General features: G+C 39.9%; 1 protein-coding gene and 1 long non-coding RNA gene across 2 annotated transcripts in view; one reads left to right on the forward strand and one right to left on the reverse strand.

Moving 5' to 3' along the window:
* LOC126991065 (guanine nucleotide-binding protein G(o) subunit alpha-like) overlaps positions 1-27,824 on the forward strand; it is a 248,579-nt gene that overhangs the window by 81,807 nt on the left and 138,948 nt on the right.
* LOC126991066 (uncharacterized) lies at positions 7,296-11,951 on the reverse strand. The gene is made up of 2 exons (XR_007745082.1): positions 8,263-11,951; positions 7,296-8,108 (listed from the first exon to the last, which is right to left on the reverse strand). It is a non-coding gene; the product is annotated as an uncharacterized LOC126991066 (long non-coding RNA).

Here is a 27,824-nt window from a genome sequence, read left to right on the forward strand (position 1 = left end):
GGAAGAAAGAAGGAAGGAAAAAAAAAAGAAAAAAAAAAAGGTGTTTGAGGCAATATCACGTTCGGGTTTTGATCATTCGGCGATAATTGGATCACGTGACACAACAGACAGAGAAGTAAATAATGATGATAATAAATACATCATGACCTGTTTGTTTGTTTGTTCGTGTTCAGGTGTGTGACTCATCTGGGGGAAGTTTGTTTTTACTTATGATGTTTGTTTTCTTGTTTATTTTCTTAGTTTGTCATTTCCTTTATCTTCATCTTTATCTTCTATCTATTTTTAGTGTTTTATCTATTTATTCCTTACTTTATTTTTTCCTTTCTCTTTTTCTGTATCACTTTTATCTATTCGGAGTATCTTTTTTAATCTACTTATTGACCTGTTTACTTATTTATTTTTTATTTAGTTTTTTTTCCTCGCTTGATCTATTTTTTTAACCGTATACTTACTTGTTTATCATTTAGTGTTATTGTTTTAGGTATTGCTTTTACATGATTTTATTCTCTTCCATTGTTCTCTATATTGTTTTTTCTCTTCCTCTTAGTTATTTTCATAATTTTCTTTTCTTTTTAAACGTCAATCCTTTTTTATTTACTCCTATGTTTTGTGTATTCTTTGTTCTTCTTCTTCAGTTTCACCTCTTCTTTATTCCTCCTTCTCCCCTCCCTTATACTTAATTAATTTTGTTGTTTATCATAGTATACGCTTTTATCTCTTCGTCTTCGTGTTGCTTTTCCCTGTTGCTTCCGTATATAATCTTTGTAATGTTGTCGTGTGTCTTATCAGAGTGCGCGATCATCTCTTCCTGGCTGTTTTGTTTCGGCAGGGACTCACACTTAACGATATCTTAATTTATTTCTCATATTTTTTGTATCTTTTTTTTCCTTGAGCTGCATCATTTGCTGTGAAATATAATCACACAACAGTAAATCAGTGTTATTTTGTGGTCAGTCAGTCAGTTAGTCAGTCAGCCAGTCAGTCAGTCAGTAAGTCCAGTATTCAGGTATTCAGATTATTTGTAAAGTCAGTCAGTTTGTCTGTCATTCAGGTAGTCAGTCAGCCAGCCAGTCAATTACTCAGTCAACCAGTTAGTTAATCGGTCAATCAATTATGCAGTCAGTCAACTAATCAGCCAAACAGTTAACCAATCAATCAGTCAATCAGTCAGATACTTAACCAGTCAGTCAGTCCGTTATTCCGTTCGCTCGTCCGTCCGTCAGTAAGTCAGTCAATCAGTCAGATATACACGGCATAATTTAGTTGAAGAATCAGCCGAGACAATACAAGTCACCCCACAACACGACGCAACATAAAGACGCTAAGAAATGAGCGCCCGTTACCATAAGCAGCGTCACTACCTTCCAGTTTTCCCTCATCCTTCACTCGGCCGTTCCTCGCTCAGGGCGGTAATGGTGGGGACAGTAGTAATTGGTGTTCCTGGAGGCCGCTGCTGTGTTGCTGCTTAATTCACTTTACTGGAAGGAACCACCACTCACCGGTCTCAGCTGCTCTAGCCGTACACAGGTATATTGTGCAGGTAATCATCGTAGTTGTTCTTACCTGGCTCATAGAAGAAAGAGCCATTTACAGTTATTTTATTTATTATTATTTTTTGCAGCAAGGGTGACAGCTCAAGGGCAATAAAACTAAAACAACAACAACAAATAAGTCCGCTAGGCGCTGTTTTTACTTCGTTTTGTTTGTTTGTTTGTTGTGTTTCAAGATATTTATTACCCTACCCTTCTGTCTCTCCTTTTCTGCAATCTATATTCTCTCGTCCTCTTTCTCCTTCTCCGTCTTCGCCGTCACTTTCATTTTCTGTTTCTCCAGGTCTCAGGTGTTTGCGGACTCCTGAACTGGCAGCGTATATTATCCGCACTCCTCCCCTTCTACGTGTTTCGTCTCATAATAATAATAATAACAGTTCGTCCGTCTCCAGGCACGCATTGTTATACCTGTTTAATTTTATATGTAGGAGGCATTTAATAATTATAACAGCGTCCTCCGTCTGTAGGAACATTTCGCACTAATGTTCCCTGTTTCATTATGCAAGAAGGATTCATTTAGTTGTCATATGTTTCGTCCGTCTGAAGGTCCACTGTGTTATTACCTGAGAGGGAAGAGAAAGAAAGACCAATTTAGTGTTAGAACATTTTTTTGTCCTTCTACATCTACATCTTAAATTGAATCGCCTAAGATGTTTGACCTTACTCAGTGGAAAGAATCATTTGGTAGCAATTTCGTTCATCTGAAAATACTCTTTGTTAGACCCATTGTACAAGAAAGAATCGTTTTGGATTGTAATAGTTTTATCCCTCCACATCTATATCGTATTAACCGTTTTACCTTGTTCATTATACTGGAAAGAACCATTTAGTAGTTATTGGAGTTTCGTTTGTCTGAAAACTAAAAAAATCACTAATATTACCAGACAAAGAAAGAGGCATTAAGTATTATATCAAGTTTTACTCCCTTTCCATCAATATCTTAAAGCGAATAGTCTTCAATGTTTGACCGTGTTCGTTTAGCTGAAAGAGCCATTTAATCGTCATAACAGTGTCGTCCGTCAAGAGATTTACCATTAAGGGGAGCGTCTCCGTTCCATTACCCCGTTCACTTCACCGGAAAGGTCCGTTTGGAAGATTTATTAACTTCGTTTGTCTACACTTACGTCACAAGGGGAATCGTCTCGGCTCGGGTTATATGGTTCAGTTAACTATAAGAAGGCCACGTAGCAGCATTCAACACCATTTTTTTTTATCCTATCAACAACATCGTCACAAAGGGAACCGTCTTAGATAACTGCCAGGTGTTTTTGACTTTTTGTAATGTTCCTTAGTTACTTATCAGAGCACGTGGTCATCTTTCCTTTGTTGTTTTCTTTCGTCACAGACTCACACATCGGCGATTCAATATAAGATGTAGATGGAGAACAAAAAAACTGTTCTAACTAAATTGATCTTTCTTTCTCATCTCTCTCAGGTAATATAAAAAGATTATAGATAGTTTACGTGATCATAGTGTTTATTGTCCTTGAGGAGTTTCCCTTAGTTTAAAAAGATTATAGATAGCTTGCGTGATCATTCTTTAGTCTATGTTATTTTGTTTTTTGTCTTTGTTTATTGTCCTTGAGGTGTTTCCCTTAGTTTAAACGATTATAGATAGTTTACGTGATCATACTTTAGTCTATGTTATTTTGTTTGATCTGCTTTTATTCCATCTTGAAGCGTTTTTTTCATTCCATCTTGAACGATATCATGTTAGGTACTTAACTGTAGGTACACTGTAAACATTAGATTATTAGCATTACTTCATAAACAGAAAAAGAGATCGTTGTTTGAGCTGGGTTATCCTGTTTCGCCAGTTTGTTTTCCACCTTGAACGATTTTTATTCTATCTAGACCGATATCATGTTGTATAACTCTTGGAACGTTATAAAATTTACATCATGAACAGAATATATACTTGATCAATGTTTAGTTTTGATATTTTGTTTCGCTCTTTAGTTTCCTCTCTAGAACTCACACATTTCTATTAAGTATATCATGCAAAGTTAGTCAGTTCTTTTTTTTTTATATAGTAAAGAAAGCAGCTCAAATGAAAACAAAAGAGAAAAAAAAGCCTGCTAATCACTGCCCCTATAAAAGAGTGTAGTGGTGAATGAATAGATGAATTCGTGTTATTGCACTGAGAATAAAGTTCAGGATCATCTTTTGGTTAGTTTAGGTTTGGTTTGGTTGTGAAACGTTGGAAGTAGAAAGCGTCATATATATAAAGTATTTGTTCCCACCTTTTTATTTTCATATGTATAGAATTCCCCCGTTTCCGTTAGCATATCACACCAAGGTACCAGTCACTTATCGGATTATCAAGCTCGGACTGTTTTTATTATTTTTTTTCATCAGCAACACATTCTTGTTTCCACCGTTTTTTTCCAACAACAACTCACAAATTTCCGTTATCATATCACAACAACGTACCAATCAATTGTTGTTGCCTTATCTTAATTACGCTCAGAATGTTTTTTTGTTTTTTCGGCAGTGACTCATTTTAAGGTCGTATTATTAAACATTTCGTCGCCCAAGTTCACATATTTGCCAGCACTTTCATAGGAGTTGTGGGCATTTCCAGTAGTAGTTGTATGACCCTGGGTGTTGTGTGAACGTTCCTCTGTACCATGAACCTAAAGAAACACTCATTAGAACCAGATTGACCCCCTCTTTGGCCTTTAGAAATAGCTGATGTGAGAACTGAAAGTGTCTTGTAATGCCGACCTTATTGTTTTCCCTTCACACTAAAGTATTCGAATATTGCTGTGGTTGAATTTATTATCGGATCGTCTTAACTTAGCGTTGTTGTTGTTAACCTTTTATGACTTTGCTTAGCTGCAGGTCATACGTTAATCCGTCCGCTGCGATTGGCTTGGATTTGGCCTTCACTGGTAGCCTGGTCACATTTAGTCCCATCTCTTTCTTTGCCTCTGTGGTGGATAGTGGAGTGTTTCCCATGTGGTATTAGTGTGCAGGACTTTACATTTTCTTCATTGAATTGTAGCAGCCATTTTTTGTTCCACTCCTGTAGCTTGGTGAGGTCTTCTGGCAGGAAATCCGCAGTCGAGGTGTTAAAAATAGGACAGTTAATCTTCTTTCCCTTGTCATTTTCTTTGATCAGTGGCTCAGATTAACCCCATCATGCCATTATGTAGCTAAAGGTATTCAACGATGTCTTATGCTAAAAATAGGATACTTGATCTTCTTTCCCTTGCTCTTTTGTTCGTTTAGTGACACATCATTATGGCATTACTCAGCTTAAGGTATTCAATCGTGTGTGTGTGAATTTAAATATAGACAACTTGATCTATTCTTTATCGTGTATTTTGCTTTACTCAGTGACTCACAACTTATCGTTATAGCATTGCTCAGTTTAAGGTATTCAATCGTGTGTGTGAATTTAAATATAGACAACTTGATCTATTCTTTATTGCGTATTTTGCTTTAATCATTGACTCACAACTTCCCCCCCTTTTTTTTTTACAACAAAGGAGACAGCTCAAGGGCACACAAAAAAAGGAAACAATAATAAAAAAAAGCCCGCTACTCGCTGCTCCTATAAAAAGAATCAAAAGAGGTGGCCGAAAGAGAGGTCAGCTTCGGGAGGAGAGGTGTCCTGATAACTACTCATTTAAAGGTATTCAAATATGCGTCTTAGGTTAATTATTGAACACTTCACCTTTCTTATTCATCAGTGACTCAGCCATTATTCCAATACGTAACTAATGATATTCAACTGTTTATTAAGACGCATATATACTTAAAAAATACAATACTGATACTTTTCTTTATTATATTGTTTTTATCAGTGACTCCTTAACTATTATCCCACGACGTAACAAAAGGTATTCAACTGTGTGTGTCATTCGCTAAAAATAGAATACACAATTATCTCTTCACTATTATTTTGTTTTATCAACCTGAGCTCATCCCTGTGCTGCCCAAACACTTCCTAATGCAGTACTTAACCCAAAATACAAATCGCGAACTGAATCTGCTAACGTTTCTCTCCATTTCTTTTTACTTTCTTCTTTCCCTAAATTCCTATACAACACTTGATCTTTTTTTCATTATTTTTTATTTATTTATCAGTGACTCGTTAACCATTACCCTATGACGTAACTTAAGGTATTCAACTGTGTGTGTGGTTCGCTAAAAATAGAACTCACGATTATCTGTTTTTTTTTTCGTACGTCACTATCTCGCGCGTCATCGTTATCGTCTTCATCGTCATCGTTATCGTCATTGTTATCGTCATTGTTATCGTCATCGTTATCGTCATTGTCATCGTTATCGTCATCGGCCTCGTTATCGTTGTCGTCATCGTCATCATCGTCGTCACACCACACTCAGACATTCAGTCGTTGGGGTTTCATTCAGCATTAAGTAAAGTAAGAGATTATCCTTAACTACATCCGCGCTCTTTCTTTGCTCAATGGCTCACCGGTCTCCATTATCCTGTCACGTTTAAGACACTATTACGTTCGTGTTACCGCTGGAATAAATGGTGACCAAGTTTTTTTGTGTGTGTAAGTAAGGTAGGTGTGGAGGGGAGGAACAGAGAAGGAAAGGAAAATAAAAGAAGAAGGGAAGGCTAAATGGTAACGATAAGTAATGAGAGATTGAAAACTAACAAGACCCAGCAAAAGGAGGGGAAGGGAGGAGAAGGAAAAGAGGGAAAGGAAGCGTGAGGTGTTTAAATAGATATTGTTGTTGCTGTTGTCGTTGTTTGCGTGCGCGGGGTGTGTGTGTGTGTGTGTGGCGTGTGTTTGTGTGTTCGTGTTGGTCGTGCGTTACCTGAAAATGATCTTGTTATGTCGTCGGCTCGTGCAAAATTACCTACCTACCTGCCTGCCGGACCTTTCTTTGTCTGTGTTTTGTACCTGTCTGTTTTTTTTTGTTTTTTTTCCCGTTTTTCTTTTTTCGTTTCATTTTTTTGGTTGTGTTGCGATGTGTTCCTGTTCGGTTTGGCAGAGGTGTGAATATTCGAGTTTTTATTTATTTATTTATTTATTTTTTGCTGCTGTACGACTTGTTCTGTTGTTGTTGTTGTTGTTGTTGTTGTTGTTGTTATTGTTATTGTTGTTGTTGTTGTTGTTGTTGTTGTTGTTGTTCTTCTTCTTCTTCTTCTTCTTCTTCTTTTTCTTCTTCTTCTTCTTCTTCTTCTAAAAATGGGGAAAACAGCAGAAGAAGAAGAAGAAGCAGAGACTATCATTGTTTTCATCATATATTTTTCTTCTCTCTCCCCTCCTTTTTTTATTTTTCCCTCTGTGTCCTCCCCTCCTCTAATTATTTTTCTCCCCAAAACTTTTATATTCCACTAATGCACAACAGAACTATTATTGTTTTCATCATTATTCATCTCTCTCCTCGCTTTTTCCCTTCTTTTCCTTCCCCTCTATTTCCTCCCCTCGCTTTGTTTGTTTTTCCCCAGCCTTCTTGTTTTGTTTCACGAGCTAAGCACATCCCCACATTACTATTATTATCATCAGTATTTACCTTCATTACCCTCTCCCCCCTCTTTTCTTTTTTCTCTATTCCCTTTTTCCTCCTTGCTTTACTTTTTCAACAAACGTCTAATTATTTATCATTCTCGCATTACTATTATCATTGTTATTTACTTTCCTTTCCCTTTTCCTCTCTTTTACTTTCCCTCTTTTCCTTCCCCCTCCTCACCTGAGTTTTCCTGCAACTGTGTAATTACGTATCATTCCCATATTATTCGTATTATTACTGTTTACCTTATTTTCTTGTTATTTTTTATTCTCTCATTACTCTTTATTATTATTTACTTTTCCTTTCCCTTTTCCTCTCTTTTACTTTCCCTCTTTTCCTTCCCCCTCCTCACCTTACTTTTCCTGCAACTGTTTAATTAATTCTCATTCTCACAGTATTCTTATTATTACTGTTTACCTCATTTTCCCTTTCTCCCTCACGTTTCCTTTCCCTCTTTTCCTTTCCCTCCCTTACCTTCCTTTTGCCGCTTCTAATTAGTTTTCAATCTCATTACTTGTCATTATCATTTAACCTTCCCTTCTTCATTTCTTTTCCTTTCCCTTCTCTGTTCCTCCCCTCCACACCTTACTTACTTTCCCTCTAATCTTCTTTCTCCTCTCACCTATGTTTACCACTATATATCCTTCCGTCCCCTTTAACTCAAATTCTATTCACTTCTTTTCACTAGTATTTTCACTTTACCATACCCTTTCTTAACATCTTTCACCTCTGTCCCATCTTCACCACCTCCTCCTCGTCCCGTTCCCTTTAACTGTCATTCTACTTGCTTTCCTTTTTCAGTATTCCTCCTTAACTCTCTCATTCTATTCACTTCCCTTCACCAGTATCTTCACTCTACCATACCTTTATTAACATCTTTCACCTCTGTCCCATCTTCACCACCTCCTCCTCGTCCCGTTCCCTTTAACTGTCATTCTACTTGCTTTCCTTTTTCAATATTCCCCCTTAACTCTCTCATTCTATTCACTTCCCTTCACCAGTATCTTCACTCTACCATACCTTTATTAACATCTTTCACCTCTGTCCCATCCTCACCACCTCCTCCTCGTCCCGTTCCCTTTAACTGTCATTCTACTTGCTTTCCTTTTTCAATATTCCTCCTTAACTCTCATTCTATTCACTTCTTTTCACTAGTATCTTCACTTTACCATACCTTTATTAACATCTTTCACCTCTGTCCCATCTTCACCACCTCCTCCTCGTCCCGTTCCCTTTAAATGTCATTCTACTTGCTTTCCTTTTTCAATATTCCCCCTTAACTCTCTCATTCTATTCACTTCCCTTCACCAGTATTCTTACTTTACCATACCTTTCTTAACATCTTTCACCTCTGTCCCATCTTCACCACCTCCTCCTCGTCCTGTTCCCTTTAAATGTCATCCTAATTGCTTTCCTTTTTCAGTATTTTCTCTTCACTATGATTCTTTAACTGTCTCATCACCAGGCCAGGCTTTTTCCCTCTAACTATCTTTCTCCTCTATTCCCCCTTAACCCTATCCTCCTGCCACACCCTTTATCTATCATTCTAATTAACCTAACCTAACCTAACCTAACCTAACCTACAACATTCTCACTTCACCAACCATCTCTCTCGCCACCTCCAGCTACTGTTACATCACTAGACTTTCTCTCACCATCTTCTCCTTGCTCCACCTCTACCCCATCTTCCTTCCTTTCCCCTCAACTATCATTCTAATTGCTTTCCTTTCTACAGGATTCTCACTTCACTATCCTTCTTTTCCCCTTAACTATCATTATAATTGTTTTTCATTTTACAGTATTCTCACTTCAATATCTTACTCTCTCAGCGCCTCAGGCTATTACAATTACATCACCAGACCGGGCAGCTGGGCAGGATGTTCTTAGCTACCCACGCAATTCTCCTATCACATCACACTTTTTATACCCCTCTTTTTCCTCGCTTTCTCTCTCTCTCTCTCTCTCTCTCTCTCTCTCTCTCTCTCTCTCTCTCTCTCTCTCTCTCTCTCTCTCTCTCTCTCTCTCTCTCTCTCTCTCTCTTTCTTTCTACAACATTCCCTTCCATTCCCCGCACCTTTACCTCTCCTTCTCTCTATCCCTTCCCTTTCCTCCCTCCACACAAACAAACGTGAATAGAAGAGAGAGAGAAAAAAAAGAGGAAATGCAGAGAGAGGAAAAAGAGGAATAAGAACGAATGCCCTTTTTCTTCCTTCTGCTTTCTTTCCTCTCCTCCCTCACTTTTCCTGTCCTTATCCCCTTTCGTTTCCTTTATCACGTGTTCCCTCCCTCACCCCCACACGACGAGAGATAGAGAGAGAGAGAAATGCTATTGAACTTGCTCCTAATCTCCTTCGCTGAGACAGGATGTTGTTGTTCTTGTGTTACTGTTATGTTGCCGCTGTGCTTCGTTGAGCCTGGAGGTGTTGTTCGTTGCCAGTGCTGTTGTGCGTGGGTGAGATAAGGTTGTTAGTTACTGTAGTGTGTTTGTTTGGGTGAACTTTGTGACTCTTTTACTGAGATGGGGATGACCAGAGGGAAAGAGGAAGAGGGAGAGAGAGAGGGAGAGTGTGTGTGGGTGGGTGTGGGTGTGAGGAGTTTAAAGGGAACGGGAGAGAAGAGGTATGGGAGACGGGCAAAGGGTAGAGGGAGAGGGAGAAAGGAGAGGAGAGAGAGATGGTGAGAGAATGGAATAGAAATGTAGGGTAGGGAGAGGGAATGGAATAGGAAAGAGAGAGTAGGGAGAGGGTAGCGGAAGAGAGATAAACGAAAGGAAAGGAATAGGATAGAAGGAGAGAAGGAAGAAGAGATAGGAAAGGAGAGAGGGAAAATAATTACAGAGACAAACGAAGGAAAGAAGAAGGAAAGGGATAGGACAGAAGGAGGGAAGGAAGAGAAGATAGGAAATAAATACGGAAAAGGAAGAGAAGAGGAAAAAAGTAAAAAAAAGAAGGGGAAAAGGAGAAAAAGCTAAAAGACAAAGAAAGACACATAGAAAATGGAGTAGAAGAGCAAAAAATGAAAAAAAAATGCAGAGAGAGAAGAAATAGGAAGAAGAACGAAAAAAATACGAAAGTGATAAACGAAAGAAAAGAAAAAGGAAAGGGAAAGGATATGATAGAAGGAAAGAAAGAAGAAGAGGTAGGAAAAGATAGAGGAAATAAGTACAGGAAAGTAAGAGAAACGAGAAAATGAGTTAAAAAATGGGAAAGGAAAAAGGAAAAAGAAAAGCAAGAGACATTTAGAAAGACAAAGAAAAGGAAACAGAAAAGCGAATAGGAGAGAAATAAAAAAAAAGAGAGAAAATAGAAGTACAAATTAATAAAAAAGGGGAAATAGGAGAAGAAATAGGGCAACAGGAAGGGAAGGACAAGGAAGAAAAGGGAAAGTAAGTGACGGGAAGGTGAAACGTGAGAACTAATTAGGTTACCTGCGGTTGACGGGGAGACAGGTGAAGGGAAGGAAAGAAGGGGCAGGGGGGGATTACCTGCTGGAGGGGGAAGGGATGGGAAGGGGGAGGAGGGAAGGGTGGGCGCGAGGAGTGCCTAAGGGAATAATAAGTTAAGGGGAAAGAGAAGGGGGAAGAGGAATAATAATAATAATAATAATAATAATAATAATAATAATAATAATAATAATAATAATAATAATAGGAGTAGGAGAAGGAGGAGGAAGAGGAAGAACGTAATGGAGGAGGGGCGTTACATGGAGGGGTGAAGAAGGAGGAGGAGGAGGAGGAAGCTTGGGGCGTTAGCTTCCTTCGTCAGGATGATTTTACACCAAGTAGGCTTATGTTCGGGCCTGAGGGAAGGAGGAGGAGGAGGAGGAGGAGGAGGAGGAGGAGGAGGAGGAGGAGGAGGAGGAAAAGGAAAAGGAAAAAGAAGTTTAAGAGGACATTAAAAAGAACAAGAGCAAGAACAAAAAGGAGGAGGTCGAAGTTGGAGAACATAGAGGAGGATAATATTGATAAGAGCAGAAGAAAACAAGAACAAGAAAGAAGGTATAGGAGATAACAATAATAATAATAATAATAATAATAATAATAATAATAATAATAATAATAATAATAATAATAAGGAAGAAGGAAGCAAGAACTAGCATATTAAAAGGAGTGAAAAGAGATAAAAATACAATGACTCACTTTGATGAAGAGAGGAAAAAAGAGAAATAAAGAGGAAAATTAAACAGTAGATTAAAAGAAGAAGTATATAAAGGATAAATACGTCAAGGAGTCGAGGAAGAAACAAAGAAAAAAGTAAGAAAGAAAAGACTATGATGAAGAGAGGAAAAAGAGATATAGTGAATAAAATGAAACAGTAGGTAAAAAAAAGACGTGTATAAAAAATAAATACCTCAGGGTGTCGAGGAAAAAACAAGGAAAAAAGTAAGAAAGAAAATATTTAGAAGAGGGAAAGGGAGATGAGAGAAACTGATAGAATAAGAAAACTTAGCAAAAAGAAGATAAAAATGAAGAGAGCAAGGAAAACAGACCACTAATGAGAAACACAGACAGACAGACGGATCGATAGTAAAGGCGGAGAAACAGACAGACAGACAGACAGACAGACAGAAAAGAGAAATGAAAACAAAAGGAACCGACAAAATGAGGAAACATGAAATCCAGCCAACAGAAAAATACAAAACAAAACAAAACGAGACAAAATATAAACTAAAATAGAGGAAACCCGGAACCAGAATAACAGCTAAAGGCAAAATAAAGGAAAATCAAATGAAAAAAAAGATGGAAAACACGAAACCAGACTAACCAAAAAAGACAAAATAAAAGTCATGACTATAAACGAAAAATACAACAAAACAAGACTAACAAGCTGCATGAACTGAACTTTTGGAGCTTGAGAGAGAGAGAGAGAGAGAGAGAGAGAGAGAGAGAGAGAGAGAGAGAGAGAGAGAAGAAAGAAGAGAAGAGAAAGAAGAGAAAGAAAAAAAAGAAATAAAAATGAAAAAGAAAGAAAATAAGAGAAGGAAAGATAGATAGATAAAGAAATAGCAGGAAAGAAGGAGAGAAAGAAAGACAGACAGACAAAGAAAGAAAGGAAAAACAAAAAAGAAAAAAAAGATAGACAGATAGAACGATAGAAAAAGAACGAAGACAAAGAAAGAAAGAAAGAATAAAAATAAAAATAAAAGAAGAAAGAAAGAAAACGAGCAAAGAGCAGAATTGGAGGTGAACTGTATCTAGCTGCGCCTTTGTTGACGGAGTGTTAATTAGGCCGGCAGGTGCCCGCCGCCGCTGCGCCCACACCTCGGCGTCCACGATCGTTACGTGAGGGAGGTGTGGAAGGAGGGGAGGTGGGAGGGGGAGCGAGAGAAAGGAGAGGAGAAGAGAAGGAATAGAGAGAGAGAAGGGAATTTGGAAGGAATGGGGAGAGAGAGAGGTGAGGGAGGAAAGGAAAAGTGATAAAGAGAGGGAAAAGTGGGAAGGAAAGAAGATGGGGAGCGAGAGAAAGGAGAGGAGAGAAGGAACAGAGAGAGAAAGGAATATGGAAGGAATGGGGAGAGAGAGAGAGAGAGAGAGGGTGAGGGAGGAGAGGAAAAGTTATATAGAGAGGGAAAAGACGGAAAGTAAATAAGATTAGCCAGGAAAAATCAGTCGGAATAAGAGAAAAGGAAATGGAAAGAAAAAAAGGAGAGAGAAAGAAGGGGGAAGGGAGCGGGGGATGGAAGTGAACGGGGACGGATGGGGAGAGGGAGAGAAAGTAAAGGAGAAAAGATAGATAGGAAAAAGAGGGAAAGGAAAGAAGTCAAGGGAGATAAGGAAAGGAATGGAACGAAAGGGAAGGACAGAGAGAGAGAGAGAGAGAGAGAGAGAGGGGAAGTAATAGGAGACAAGAATGAAAGTGGATGTGAAAGGAAGGATAAAGAGAGAGAGGGAAAGGGAGAGAAAGGAAACGATAGGTGATAGAGGGGAAAAAATGAGAGTAAGGGAGGGAAATCAAAGGGGGGAAAGGGTGAGGGAAACCGATATAGAAGAAGGAATGGAGATAATCAGAATAGAGAGAGAGAGAGAGAGAGAGAGAGAGAGAGAGAGAGAGAGAGAGAGAGAGATTTTAATTAGGAACTTTACCACTAAAAGAGTAACGAGAATGACAACAACAACAACAACAACAACAACAACAACAACAACAACAACAGCAACTATAGCAACCATTAAACAAGTTCGTAATGGCAGACAGTTGGTTGTGATGGTTATGTTCCCTGCATGTGTCAATTTTTAAGCAAGTATAGTACATCACACATAAATACATACACACACACACACACACACACACACACACACACACACACACACACACACACACACACACACACACACACACACCTACCTCTCCCTCATACATAGCTACAGTTGTTATAGTTGTGCATTGTAGTTTCAAGGAGAAGGGAAAATTAATAATGATAGAAGTTATTAATTTTAAGGTATTCGATCCTTTTCTATATCGCTGAATGCCTCTTTTGAATGATTCCGTCTTGTTCCTGCCTCACTTTTCCTTCCGTTTTTTTCTACTTCACATTATCTTTTTCTCTTTCTTCAGTTACATAAACACACACACACACACACACACACACACACACACACACACACACACACACACACACACACACACACACACACACACACACACCTGAAATTGACCTCTCTTTTGGACGCTCTTCTCTACTTTCTTTTATTGGGGCAGAGTTTAGTAGCGTTTTTTTTTTTCACTTGTTTTTTCCTTCAGTTGCTTCCTCTACTGTAAATACAAAAAAAAACAATAAAAAAAACATACATACATACATAGCTTACCCATACACGTCCCCCCCACCCCCTCTTCTCCCTCATTTTCAACAGGTATAACTCACGTTTCACCTGCTAATTATGTTTACCAGTTGGCCCATCACACCTGTCACCTACAAAACACTACTACTACTACTACTACTACATCGTCTTCACCTTTTAACCCGCATCCAGTACACACTTGAATAACTCCACACAATCACCTTCCATATCATATCTCACCTGAAGTTTAATTAATTCTTCGATAATATCTTCATTCACACACATACATGCCCGGGGCTACGCAATATTTATCTTTCGCTACGTCCAATTCACATATCTCAACGACCTTCATATCTGAGTCGTTATTAATTAACAGCACCACCTTTCATGTACTTATCAGCCACCTTTTCCTTGACTCAGACCAGCGGGAGCCTCTCAAAGCCGCTTCACTCTAGGGGGCGCCAGGTACTCGGAATAAGATAGACTGAGAGAGGGAACTGAAGTGATGAATGTGTGAAGTGTGAATGGGGATGAAGTAAGTGATCGAGGAAATGGAAATAAGGAAGACCAGGAAAGAAAGAGAAAAGAGAGAACGTGGAGGAGAAAAGACATGGAAGGAGCGCAGATATAAACACAGACACATGGACGATAGACTTTCTTTTTGATGTTGTATGGCCCGCTTTTTCACACATATCGGGACTTAAGGGTTCTCATGACTGTTTCTTCATATCCACAGCACAGAAGCCTTGTCAAACTATCACCAGCCTCATAAAACTACCCTTGAAAATAGTACCCACAACCTCTACGAAAGCCTTGCCAAATGTGAGTGGGGGCTATTACACTGGGCAAATTTTCCGTGGATCTTCAGTCAAACCACGATTTCCGCTGGCGTGGTTCTCATATTTCCGTGTTTTTTTCTGACGTGTCCACGATCTTCCAAAGCTACGGTAGATTTCACTGAAGGACGACGGTATTACTCACCATCATCATCAGCAGCAATAACAACAAACAAGTGAGAACCACGCCAGCGGAAATCGTGGTTTGACTGAAGATCCACGGAAAATTTGCCCAGTGTAATAGCCCCCACTCACATTTGGCAAGGCTTTCGTAGAGGTTGTGGGTACTATTTTCAAGGGTAGTTTTATGAGGCTGGTGATAGTTTGACAAGGCTTCTGTGCTTTGGATATGAAGAAACAGTCATGAGAACCCGACTAATCTCCTTTGTGGTCTTGGGAAATGTTTGTTGTTGGTGCCGGAAACGTCTGATAATACAGGCATACTAAGTTGCTTTTCCCGTATATTGTGTTAGGGAGAGAAAGGTAAGGATGAAGGGGGAGGGTAAGTGCGGTTTAACCCGGTAGCAGCAACGGGCCAAATTTGTGGCTTTACCGTGTACCAGCGACGGGCCACAGTTTTGCCATGATATAAACCCCTCGAAATAGATGATGCATAAACTGATTACAAATGCGTTGATATATATTATGAAATGGTTTGCGAGAGTGATGATTTTTTCTCATTTTTCTCGCTTAGAGGGACCATTAAGAAACATGATCCCTGCAGCTACCTGGTTAAGGAGTAAAATCGCAAAAGTGTTAGGGAGAGGAATTTAAGACTAGGACAAGGCGAGGGTGTTAGTGGAAGAAAGGTAAGTCTAGGGAAAGGGTGAGTGTGATTTAGGTTAATTTTGTTTTACGATAAAGAACGAGAGGTGAACGGGGAAGCAGAATTACGAAGTTGATCCCCTTAATAAGTTGTTCTGTATTGTTTTTAAGGAGAACGGAGGATGAATAATATATATATAGACGTTATTCAATAAACTTCTCTGTCTTTTCTTTATCGTTGAATGTCACTTTTAAATGCTTTTGTCGTAGTTTTCCTTCCATTTCGTTTTTCCTCCTCTTTCCCGTTTTCTTTTTCTTCAGTTTTTTTCTCATATATATTTTATTCCACCTCCTCAACTTTCTACTGTTTAAGCTTACCTTCCTCGTTTTCTTTCCTCTTGCCTCCGCCTCCTCCTCCTCTTCTTCTTCCTCTTCCTCTTCCTCTTCCTCCTCCTCCTCCTCCTCCTCCCAAGGGCTCGTTGTACATATTTCATTGTCAGTCAACACACACCCTTCGACTCTCCCTTTCTTCCTCTTCTTCTTCTTCCTTAACTTTCCTCCTTGTCCTCCTTTTTTCCTCTCCTTCCTCCTTTTCCTTAACTTTTTTCCCTTCCTTCTGATATTCCTCTTTCCTTCGTCCCTGTTCTCTTATTCCTTCATTTTTATCCTTTACTTAATTCTCCTCCTTCCTTTTCTTCTTCTCATCCCTTAGCCTTTCTTCCTCTCCTTACTTCCTGTGTGTGTGTGTGTGTGTGTGTGTGTGTGTGTGTGTGTGTGTGTGTGTGTGTGTGTGTGTGTGTGTGTGTGGGTTGCTAAGGGGAAATGAGCGGTTTCTGTCAAGTATTGTGGAGTTACGTGGTGGTGGAGGTGGTGGTGGTGGTGGAGGTGGTGGTGGTGGTGGAGGTGGTGGTGGTAAAGCCTCTTGAGACCCTTCAACACCGCCATCATCACCACCATCATCACCTCTTCCGTAGACACACAAGAAAAGGCTCCTAGTGATGATGGTGGGGAGAGAGAGAGAGAGAGAGAGATAATAGCATTCGTGATTGAGTTTCATCTTTTTTTCGTGATTACCTCGAATCAGATTTCCTTTTCTTTAAAATTTGTTTGTTATAAAGAGATGATGATGGTGATGATGATGATGATGGTGATAGTAGTAGTAGTAGTAGTAGTAGTAGTAGTAGTAGTAGTAGTAGTAGCATAAATGATGATAATATTGGTGTTGATAATAGTAATAATGATGATAATGATATGAAGAAGGAAAAAGAAGAAGAGGAGGAGGAAGAGAAGAAGGAAGAGGAGGAAGAGAAGAAGGAGGAGGAGGAGGAGAAGGAGGAACCCCCGAAAATGTATACTTTTATGAGTGTTATGAAGTAGATGTATTAAAAGGGGGGAGGGAGGAGGAAGGGGTGAGTTTCCTCCTCCTCCTCCTCCTCCTCCTCCTCCTCCTTCTCTTCCTCCACCTCCTCCTCCTCCTCCTCCTCCTGCTGCTGCTGCGAGAATTATCGATTTAAAGTCCGGTGTTGCCATTTTAGAGTCTCAAGGTTTTCTCCCTCTTCCACACCCTTTCTGTCCCTTCCCTTCTCCTTTTCCATTTTCCTTCTCTTTCCCTTCCCTTTTCCTTCCTTTGATTTCTCTTTCCTTCACTCCCCTTCTCGTCCCTTCCTTTCCTTTCCCTGCCTTTCCCTTCCCTTCCCTTTCTTCTTTTTCCTTACCTTCTCCTCCCTTCCCTTCCCTTTAATATCTGTTACTTTCATTCCTTTCCCTTCCCTTTCGTTTCCTTTCACTTTCCTTTGTTTTATCATAACCTCATTTCTTTTCCTTTTCCTTCAATTTCCGTTCCTTCTCTTTGTTTCCCTTTCCATTTCTTTCCTTCCCTTTTCTCTCGTCTCATTCCTTTCCTTTTCATCGCATCCCTTTTCCTATTCTTTCATTATTTTCCCTTTTCCTTCTCTTCCCTTCCCTTCCCTTCCCTTTTCTTCTCTTCTCTTCTCTTCTCTTCTCTTCTCTTCCTTTTCTTTCCTCTCCTCTTCAATCTCTCTCTCTCTCTCTCTCTCTCTCTCTCTCTCTCTCTCTCTCTCTCTCTCTCTCTCTCTCTCTCTTTCTTCCTCCTCCTTCTCCTCCTCCTCCTCCTCCTCTTCCTCCTCCTCCTCCTCCTCTTCCTCCTCTTCCTCCTCCTCCTCCTCCCTCTTGTAAGGTAGCCAGACAGGAAATTATCTCTTCCCAGACACTCATTTCTTCCCTTCACTCCTTCCTATTTTTCTTCTTTCCTCCCATTTTCTCATTTTCTCTCCTCCCCATTTCTTTCCTTTCTTTCCATTTTTCTTCCCTTTTATATACTTTCACGCTTTATATATTTTTTCCCTTTTGTTAATTTTCTTTCCTATTCCACATCAATTTTTTTTTCCTTTCCTTTTCCTTTCCCTCACATCCACCCCTATTTTTTCCCTATTTTTTCCCCCTTTTCTCTTCATACCCATTTCCCCCTTTTTCTCCTCTTCCCTTTTCATCCAAATTCTCCTTACTATTCTTTCCTCACCTTCCTCCTCCTCTCCCCGTTCTCCTAAGTTATCCTTCCTTTTATCTCCATTCTCCCCCTTCCTTTCCTATCCTTGCTTCCTTCCCCCCCCCCCCCCCATTGCCATCTCTTATCGCAACTTATATCCTCCCTTTTTTCACCTCAAAGAAAAGAAGCGAAGACAAAGGAAAAGAATAAAGGAGGAGAAGACAACATTTCCTCCCCTCCTCTTCCCATTTGTTTCGTTTTTCCTCCCCTGTTATCTCCTCTTCCTCCCCCTCCTCATTACCATCTTTCATCATCCTCGTTATTTCGCCTCTCCCCTTTCTTCCTCTTCAATCATTATCCTCTTCTTCCCATGTTTCTCACTTATCCTCCCCTTCATCTTTCCTTTCTTATATTTTCCTCTCCTCCCTTTACCCTCCCTTATCCTCCCCATTATCTCCCCTTTCCTCCTAATTTGTCCTTGCGTGTTGGTTGTTCTTCCTCTTAATCCTCCGTGACAGGCGTGGATTCCCCTTGTTTCCCGTTTGTTAGGTTCCATTACCTGCCCTGAGGAGGAGGAGGAGGAGGAGAAGGAGGAGGAGGAGGAGGAGGAGGAGGAGGAGGGAAAATGTTGAAGTCTGTGGAAAAATTGCGAAGTTGTGATAAGAATGATTAAAGAGAAGGAGGAGTTGGAGGAGGAGGAGGAGGAAAAGGAGAAGGAGAAGAAGAAGAAGAAGAAGAAGAAGAGAACTTGGTCAAGGTAATGGAAAAGAAGTTAAGTTTTGATTTGAATGATAAAAGAGGAAAAAGAAAAGGAGAAGGAAGAAGAAGAGGAGGAAGATGAAGTAGAAGACAAAGAAGCGGAGGCGTTTTTAAGCTAATGAAAAATTGAAGGCTTATGATAATGATGAAAAAAGGAGAAAGAAAGAAAGAAAAAAAGAAGAGAAGAAAATACATGAACTGCAAAAAAAAAAGAGGAGAAATAGGAGGTTGAAGTGTAAGAAGAGGAAGAAGAGGAGAGAAAAGGAAGAGAGAAAGGAAAAGGAAGAGGAGGAAGAAGAGGATATGAGTGACCAAATATTTCACTAATTTATTTATACATATATTTTCTCTTATTAAATATTCACAACATTTCTTTTTTTACTTTGCTCCGAACTCCTTCAAAGATTTCCTGGATTTTCCCTCACATAAAAAAAAGGTCAGCCACGTTTTTTATGACTATCCTAAAAACTTGGGTCACCCCTCTCACGATTTCCTCATCAAGGCAGAATTTTTGCTGTTTGCCAATAAAATCACCCCATCAGTTGAGCGATTTCTTTTTTCTTCTCTACGACAAAGATGGAAGAGCAAGAACATAACAAATTAATGGAAATAAACATCCTAAAACTATCCATATAACAACAAAAACAAAATCAAGAGCTCATAGCAACAAAACGACGGAAAAGGAGTCAGAAAGTGTAAATATAGGATGGAGAGTTGCCTTGATAGTTCATCCTTGACAGACCTGAAGTCGTAGGAAGGAGGGAATACAGACAAGGCTACCAGTGAAAAGGATGAGAGAATGACGATACTAGTTAACTCTTACATTGGGGAAGGTTTACCGGTGAATATGCTGGTTAACTCTTGCATTAGGGAGAGGTTAGTAATGAAAGGGATGAAAGAATGGAGATGCTGGTTAACTCTTGCATTAGGGAGAGGGTTACTAGTGAAAGGGATGAAAGAATGAAGGTGCTGGTTAACTCTTTCATTGAGGAGAGCGGTGAAAGAATGTGATGATGCTGGTTAACTCTTGCATTAGGGAGAGGGTTACCAGTGAAAGGGATGAAAGAATGAAGCTGCTGGTTAACTCTTTCATTGAGGAGAGGGGTGAAAGAATGTGATGATGCTGGTTAACTCTTGCATTAGGGAGAGGGTTACTAGTGAAAGGGATGAAAGAATGAAGCTGCTGGTTAACTCTTTCACTGAGGAGAGGGGTGAAAGAATGTGATGATGCTGGTTAACTCTTGCATTAGGGAGAGGGTTACTAGTGAAAGGGATGAAAGAATGAAGCTGCTGGTTAACTCTTTCATTGAGGAGAGCGGTGAAAGAATGTGATGATGCTGGTTAACTCTTGCATTAGGGAGAGGGTTACCAGTGAAAGGGATGAAAGAATGAAGCTGCTGGTTAACTCTTTCACTGAGGAGAGGGGTGAAAGAATGTGATGATGCTGGTTAACTCTTGCATTAGGGAGAGGGTTACCAGTGAAAGGGATGAAAGAATGAAGCTTCTGGTTAACTCTTTCATTGAGGAGAGCGGTGAAAGAATGTGATGATGCTGGTTAACTCTTGCATTAGGGAAAGGTTACTCGTGAAAGGGATGAAAGAATGAAGCTGCTGGTTAACTCTTTCACTGAGGAGAGGGATGAAAGAATGTGATGATGCTGGTTAACTCTTGCATTAGGGAGAGGTTAGTAATGAAAGGAATGAAAGAATGAAGCTGCTGGTTAACGCTTTCATCGAGGAGAGGGGTGAAAGAATGTGATGATGCTGGTTAACTCTTGCAATAGGGAGAGGTTAGTAATGAAAGGAATGAAAGAATGAAGCTGCTGGTTAACGCTTTCATTGAGGAGAGGGGTGAAAGAATGTGATGATGCTGGTTAACTCTTGCAATAGGGAGAGGTTAGTAATGAAAGGAATGAAAGAATGAAGCTGCTGGTTAACGCTTTCATTGAGGAGAGGGGTGAAAGAATGTGATGATCCTGGTTAACTCTTGCATTCTAGAGAGGTTACCAGTTAAAGAGATGAAAGAATGAAGATGCTCGTTAGCTCTTGTATTTTGAAAATGATGAAAGAATGAAGACACTTACTGGTTAACTTCTGCTTTAGGAAATTGGACAGGAAAGGGTCATCATAAAAGATTTTCACCAAAAGATTTCGTCCCCACCTGAAAATAAAATGATTCCCGTTTTAAGTGCGAGGAGACCTTTTTCTTCTTCCTCCAAATTTCCATTCGCCGCTTCCAAGTTTTAATCGTCTTCCCTTTCCTTTTTTCTCTCTCTTGCTAAGTGCTCGAGAGGGACTTTTTTTTTCTACCTCAATTTTCTCGATCACCTTAAAAAAAATCTTACACTTACTTTTTACTTTCCCTTTTTCTTTCTACTTTTACTTTTTACTTCACTTACTACCACTTTTCACATCTCAAGTAACGATAGATCATACTTTACTTGAACTATATATCTGAGGCTTTCAATATATTAGGTTTTATTGTATTTATTATGGGTTGTTTATTGTATCCTAAATTCCTATGTACCTGTTATTCAGTATTTATTCTTTCGAGATGGAATGAGACGTAAAAGAAGGAAGCGTGAGAAAGATTATGATAACGTAAAGGAAAAAGGAAGTGCAAGGAAGATGAGGATGAAGTAAAGAGGACGATGGAAGAAGGCAAGGGAGGAAGGGAAGGGAAAGGAGTGGAGGAGGAAGACAGATTGAGGGGCGGGAACAGGAGAGAGGGATAGAAGAGGGTGATGAAAAAGATTGATGGAGGGGAAGAAGGGGAATAAGTGTGGAGAGAAAGAGGAGGAGGAGGAGGAGGAAGGAGGAGACTCGAAAGGGGTGTTGAAGATAGGAAAAAAAGGAAAGTGAAGGAAGGGTGTAGGAAGGGAGTGAATGGAGGACGGACAGAAAAGGTTGTAGGAAGAAAAGGAAAGAAGAACAGGAAAGGATAAAAAAGGGTGGTTAAGGAAAGGGAGGAGGAGAGACAGTAGGATATGGGGAGAGGTTAAGGAAAGGGAGGAAGAGGAAGGAAAGGGAGTGTCTGGAGGAGGAATAAATGAAGGAAAGGAGAAGGAGGAGAAAGAAGGAAAGGAAGAACAACATAGGAGGAGAAATCAAGAAAGTAGGAGGAATAGAGAAAGGAAGTAAGAAAGAGAAAAAGGAGGAGGAGAAAGAACATAGTCACGAAAAACAATAAAGGAGGAGAAATAAAGGGAAGTAAGAGGCAAAGCGCAAGAAAATGAGAGGGAAGAGGAATAGGAAGAGCAATAAAGAAAGTAAATAAGGAAGAGGACGAAGACTAAGAGGAAGAAGAAGAAGAAGAAGGAGGCAACCACACTGCACCTTACCTGAATTCTACCACCTGTCGTTTTGCTTAATTACACCTGTACACGCTAGAGGGAGTATGTGTGTGTGTGTGTGTGTGTGTGTGTGAGAGAGAGAGAGAGAGAGAGAGAGAGAGAGAGAGAGAGAGAGAGAGAGAGAGAGAGAGAGGAAAAAAGTGGTAAGAGGTAAAGGAATATGAAGCAATAGTTTGTTTGTCAGTTTTGTTCACTTACTCATTCGGTCGCCATTCCTTCATTCAGTTATTCATTTTCATCTATTTCCTCTCGTTTTCTTTCTCATTTCTTTTTCATTCCTTTTACTTTCTTCCCCCTTTTCCTGCATTTTCTTTCGTTTCCTTTATTCTCTCTCTCTCTCTCTCTCTCTCTCTCTCTCTCTCCCCGTCTTTCAAGAGTAACGACACACAGTTATCTCTTCTCTCCACTGTCCTTTCTTGTCATTTCTTTCTTTCTTTCTTTCTTTCTTTCTTTCTTTTTCTTTCTCTATTTCCTCTATTTTATCATCATCTCTCTCTTTCCCCGTCTTTCAAGAGTGACGACACACAGCTATCTCTTCTCTTCACTGTCCTTTCCTGTCTTTCTTTCTTTCTTTCTTTCTTTCTTTTTCTCTCTATTTCCCGTGTTTTATCATCCTCTCTCTCTTTCCCTCTCTTTCCTCCTCTCATACAAATCCTCTCTATTTCTTTTTATTTTCGTTTTTTTTATTTAATTCATCTTTGGTAACATTTTCACATATATTTTTTCTGTTATTTTCTTTTATCCACTTTAATTCTCTTCCTCACGTTCGCTCCATCTACCCTTTTCACTTCTCCCTTTTCTCCTTTTCCCTCTCTCTCTTTTCCTCTTTCTTTTTCATTTTCTTTCGTTTCTTTTTTTCGTTTATATATATTTTTTTGTTATTTTCTTTTATCCACTTTAATTCTCTTCCTCACTTTCGCTCCATTTACCCTTTTCACTTCTCTCCATTTCCTCCTTTTTTTCTCTCTCGTTTATCCTTTTTCTCTTTTTCTTTCTCTTTTCATGTCTGCTTTAAATTCCACCGCCGTCGTCTTTTTTTCTCACACCCTTTTACGTTTCTGTCCGCCTCTCTCTCTCTCTCTCTCTCTCTCTCTCTCTCTCTCTCTCTCTCTCTCTCTCTCTCTCTCTCTCTCTCTCTCTCTCTCTCTCTCTCTCTCTCTCGTCAAAACAAGTCTTGGGATTGATTTTGCCAGTTTTCGTCTTATTATGGAAACACACACACAGACACACACACACACACACACACACACACACACACACTCACTCACTCACTCACAATCTAATAAAAGCACAAAATGTTAACCACCAGAGAGAGAGAGAGAGAGAGTAAAAAAAACTAAAAAAAACGAGTTACAGAAATTTATATATACTTGATTTCATAAGTTTTATAGAGTGAATGAAAGCACCAACGACTAAAATGAATTATGTATTAGTGTTATTTATAGTCTGCGAATGGTATGTATGAATGAGTGAGTGAATTAATGAATGAGGAAATTATGATGGATCCCGCGGTGTTTGTGTGGGAGAAGTGAATGCATGAATAATTATAAACTCAGTCGTGAATCAACCCTCGCATTGTCATTCATCACACTAACACTTCTCTCCTTTTGTTTTAGCTCCCCTTTCCCACACACCAAACAGGGTGAAAAAGAAAACGGACTAGTGTTATTCAAACCTGTCATCACCACCACCACCATCATCACAACCTCCACCACCATCACAACCACCACTACCACACCACTACCACCACAACAACAACTACTACAACCACACTCCTTACGACTGCTACTGATTTCTACACTTCATCCCTCCACCCACCATCACCTCCGCCGCCATAACCACCCCTGTAATTCATCACCATTTTCACCAACACGAATTCCCATCACCATTACCATCATCACCACACCTCACCCTAACCCCCATCACCCCTACAACCCTCACTCCCTCCCTATTCATAACCTCTCACCCCTACCTCCTTCACCGCCACCATCATCACCACCATCGCTGCAGTAAATTGTTGAAATATGGAAGCGTCTCGTGAACGGCCGAAGAAATAAACGACTTGCCAAACGAACCCTTGAACGAGCGAACATGTTGCTTCGTTCCTCTCCTCAGAGCTCGCAGGAGGAGGAGGAGGAGGAAAAAAGGATGTTTTGTGTAAGAGGTAGGAGGAAGAGGAAGTTTGGAGACAGGAGAACGAGAAGGAGAAGGTGGGAGAAGAGGAGGAGGAAGAGAAGGTGGGAGTGAAGGAGGAGGAGGAGGAGGAGGAAGAAAGGATGTTTTGTGTAAGAGGAAGGAGGAAGAGGAAGTTTGGAGACAGGAGAACGAGAAGTAGGTGGTGGGAGAAGAGGAGGAGGAGGAGAAGGTGGGAGAGGAGGAGGAGGAGGAGGAGGAGAAAGAAAGAAAGAAAGAAAAAAGGAAGGAAAAAGAAGTGAAAATAGATGGGAAGGAGGGCGTGGAGAACGAGTTGAAGGAGGAGGAGGCGGAGGTAGAGGAAGAGGAGGAGGAGGAGGCGGAGGCGGAGGCGGAGGCTTTTCATAGCCCTTCTTACTTCCACTTAGAGAGAGAGAGAGAGAGAGAGAGAGAGAGAGAGAGAGAGAGAGAGAGAGAGAGAGAGAGAGAGAGAGAGAGAGAGAGAGAGAACGCTGACGTCGCTAATGTTTTACTGTCGTTCTCAATAGAGTTGAATCCTATTACTCCACCGAGCCACAGACAAAGACAAAAATAAATGACCGATGCAGAGACACAGGGAATGTTAATATATTTTTTCTTAATTTTTTTCCATTTTTTCTTTAGTTTTAATTCCTTTTTTCATCACGTTTCCTTCGTTTCCATTTACACTCTTCACTATTCTCCTTTTCTCCTATTATCTCTCTCTCTCTCTCTCTCTTATTATATTCCTCTCTGCTTTAAATTCCATCGCCGTCGAGAGAGAGAGAGAGAGAGAGAGAGAGAGAGAGAGAGAGAGAGAGAGAGAGAGAGAGAGAGAGAGTAAAAGAATAGTACAGAGAATAAGGTAAAGTAAAAAAAGAAAATAGAGAAACAAACAAAACACAAAATTAGAGAGACGAAAAACAATGAAGTGAAGAAAGGGAGGAAGGAAGGGGAAAAGTGAAGGAAGGAAGGAAGAAGTTAAGGAAAAAGGGAAAAAGTTTGAGAGAGAGAAATGATATAAGGGCAATGAAACTGTAGAAAAATGAAAATATAGGAAACGCGATGAGAGAAAAGATTTATAGATGTTGAAGAAATGTTACCAGAAAGAAATGTTACCAGAAAGAAATGTTACGAGAAAAAAATGTTACCCGAAAGAAATGTTACCAGAAAGAAATGTTACCAGAAAGAAATGTTACGAGAAAGAAATGTTACCAGAAAGAAATGTTACCAGAAAGAAATGTTACGAGAAAGAAATGTTGCCAGAAAGAAATGTTACCAGAAAGAAATGTTACGAGAAAGAAATGTTACCAGAAAGAAATGTTACCAGAAAGAAATGTTACCCGAAAGAAATGTTACGAGAAAGAAATGTTACCAGAAAGAAATGTTTTGAGAAAGAAATGTTACCCGAAAGAAATGTTACCAGAAAGAAATGTTGCCAGAAAGAAATGTTACCCGAAAATGTTTTGAGAAAGAAAAGTTTTGAGAAAGAAATGTTTTGAGAAAGAAATGTTACCAGAAAGAAATGTTACGAGAAAGAAATGTTACCAGAAAGAAATGTTACCAGAAAGAAATGTTGCTGGAAAGAAATGTTAAAAGAATAAATGTTACCACAAAGAAATGTTACCAGAAAGAAATGTTAACAAGAAAAAAATATAAAAGAAAAAAAAGGAAAATAGGGAATACGATAAGAGAACGGAAGGATTTAGTGTGTATTCCCCCCCATGGCCAACGTCCAGAACGTCCAGAATGAGTCAGTAAAGGATTCAGTGTGTGTGTGTGTGTGTGTGTGTGTGTGTGTGTGTGTGTGTGTGTGTGTGTGTGTGTGTGTGTGTGAGGGATTAGTGTGTCGGCTGGAAAGGATATCCCGTTTATTAAGATGATGATACAGGAGAAAGATAAGTAAAAAAAGATAGATAAGACAAGAAGACAGATAAGGATACAAAAATAATAGATAAAAAAGGGAGAGGAAATGGAGAGGAAAAGAGAGAGAGAGAGAGAGAGAGAAAGAGAGAGAGAGAGAGAGAGAATATACCCACCTCCATTGTTTGAAATCTGTTATAACGGGTACAGGATGCTCTCTCTCTCTCTCTCTCTCTCTCTCCCTCCTCTCCTTCCCTCGGCTCCTCCACTCGTCAGGAAGCAGGAAAGGAAGGGTCACGGAAGGGCAGAGGTCAAAGGTCACGGATGGCTGCTATAAACTCTCGCTCTCGCCTGGGTTTCTGCGTCTGTTTTGGTGTTCTGGGAAACGATGATGCGGGCGGCGGTGGTGGTGGTGGTGGTGGTGGTGTTGTTAATGGGACCGTAATTAAGAGTAATGGTGGTACTGGTGGTGGTGGTTGTATTGTTGTTGTTGTTGTTGTTGTTGTTCTTCTTCTTCTTCTTCTTAGTAGCGGTAGTAGCAGTAGTAAGAGCGGTAGTAGTAGTAGTAGTAGTAGTAGTGAGGAAAAAAACTATTAAACTGCTTACGTAACTATTCATTACTAAACCATTCATCATCATCATCATCATCATCACCAAAACCTACATCACCAATACGGATTACACCAAAAAAAATATATATATAACCTCTCTCTCCTTCCCTCCCTCTCTTCCTTCCTCACTCTCATTCACACATACCTATCTAACATTTTCCCCGGGTCGCCCTACATCACCCAGCGCCACATAGACCCCAAGCGGCGGGGAGGCGAAGCAATACGGTAAATTCGGCCGGGTCCTGTCCACACCTTGATGCTAGACTCCGTTCAGCCGCGGGTGGAAGTGGGTCAGTCGGATGCTTAATCCACGAGAGAGAGAGAGAGAGAGAGAGAGAGAGAGAGAGAGAGAGAGAGAGAGAGAGAGAGAGAGAGAGAGAGAGAGAGAGAGAGAGAGAGAGAGAGAGAGAGAGAGAGAGAGAGAGAGAGAGAGAGAGAGAGAGAGAGAGAGAGAGAGAGAGAGAGAGAGAGAGAGAGAGAGAGAGAGAGAGAGAGAGAGAGAGAGAGAGAGAGAGAGAGAGAGAGAGAGAGAGAGAGAGAGAGAGAGAGAGAGAGAGATAATGCTTAGAAAGGATTTTGTGGGTCTTGGGAACATTGAAGAGTTTACTGAGACACGAGGCGAGAATTTTTTGAACGTCAGCAAGAAGTAAAAGAAGAAGAAGAAGAAGAAGAAGAAGAAGAAGAAGAAGAAAAAAGGAAATAAAGGAAACAAAATGAAAGACAAAGAAGGACAAAAGATGAAATAAAGTTGAGAAAATGAGTAAAAGGATAAAATGGAGAAGAATGAGAGATATAGAAAGAGGAGGAGGAGGAGGAGGAGGAGGAGGAGGAGGAGATTGTCTCAAGATCTCCTCGTATTGATCTCCACCAAGACTCTCTCTCTCTCTCTCTCTCTCTCTCTCTCTCTCGATTCAGAATTTAAATTAATCATTCCTTTCACATTTTTTACCACCATTCCATATTTCTTTCTGCTCACCACCACCTCCACCTCCACCACCTCCACCACCACCACCATATTGTCAGTTCGTCCCATATCTTTTAATTTCCAGACATTTTACGAAGTCAATTATTTTTTCCATTTCTTTTTTGTAGGGGTGATGATTTTTTTTTTTTTTATCCATGTCGAAGCCTTAAAGTATTCTTGTATAGATTGTACG

The sequence above is a fragment of the Eriocheir sinensis genome, unplaced genomic scaffold (genome assembly GCF_024679095.1).
Source record: "Eriocheir sinensis breed Jianghai 21 unplaced genomic scaffold, ASM2467909v1 Scaffold236, whole genome shotgun sequence".
NCBI lineage: Eukaryota > Metazoa > Arthropoda > Malacostraca > Decapoda > Varunidae > Eriocheir > Eriocheir sinensis.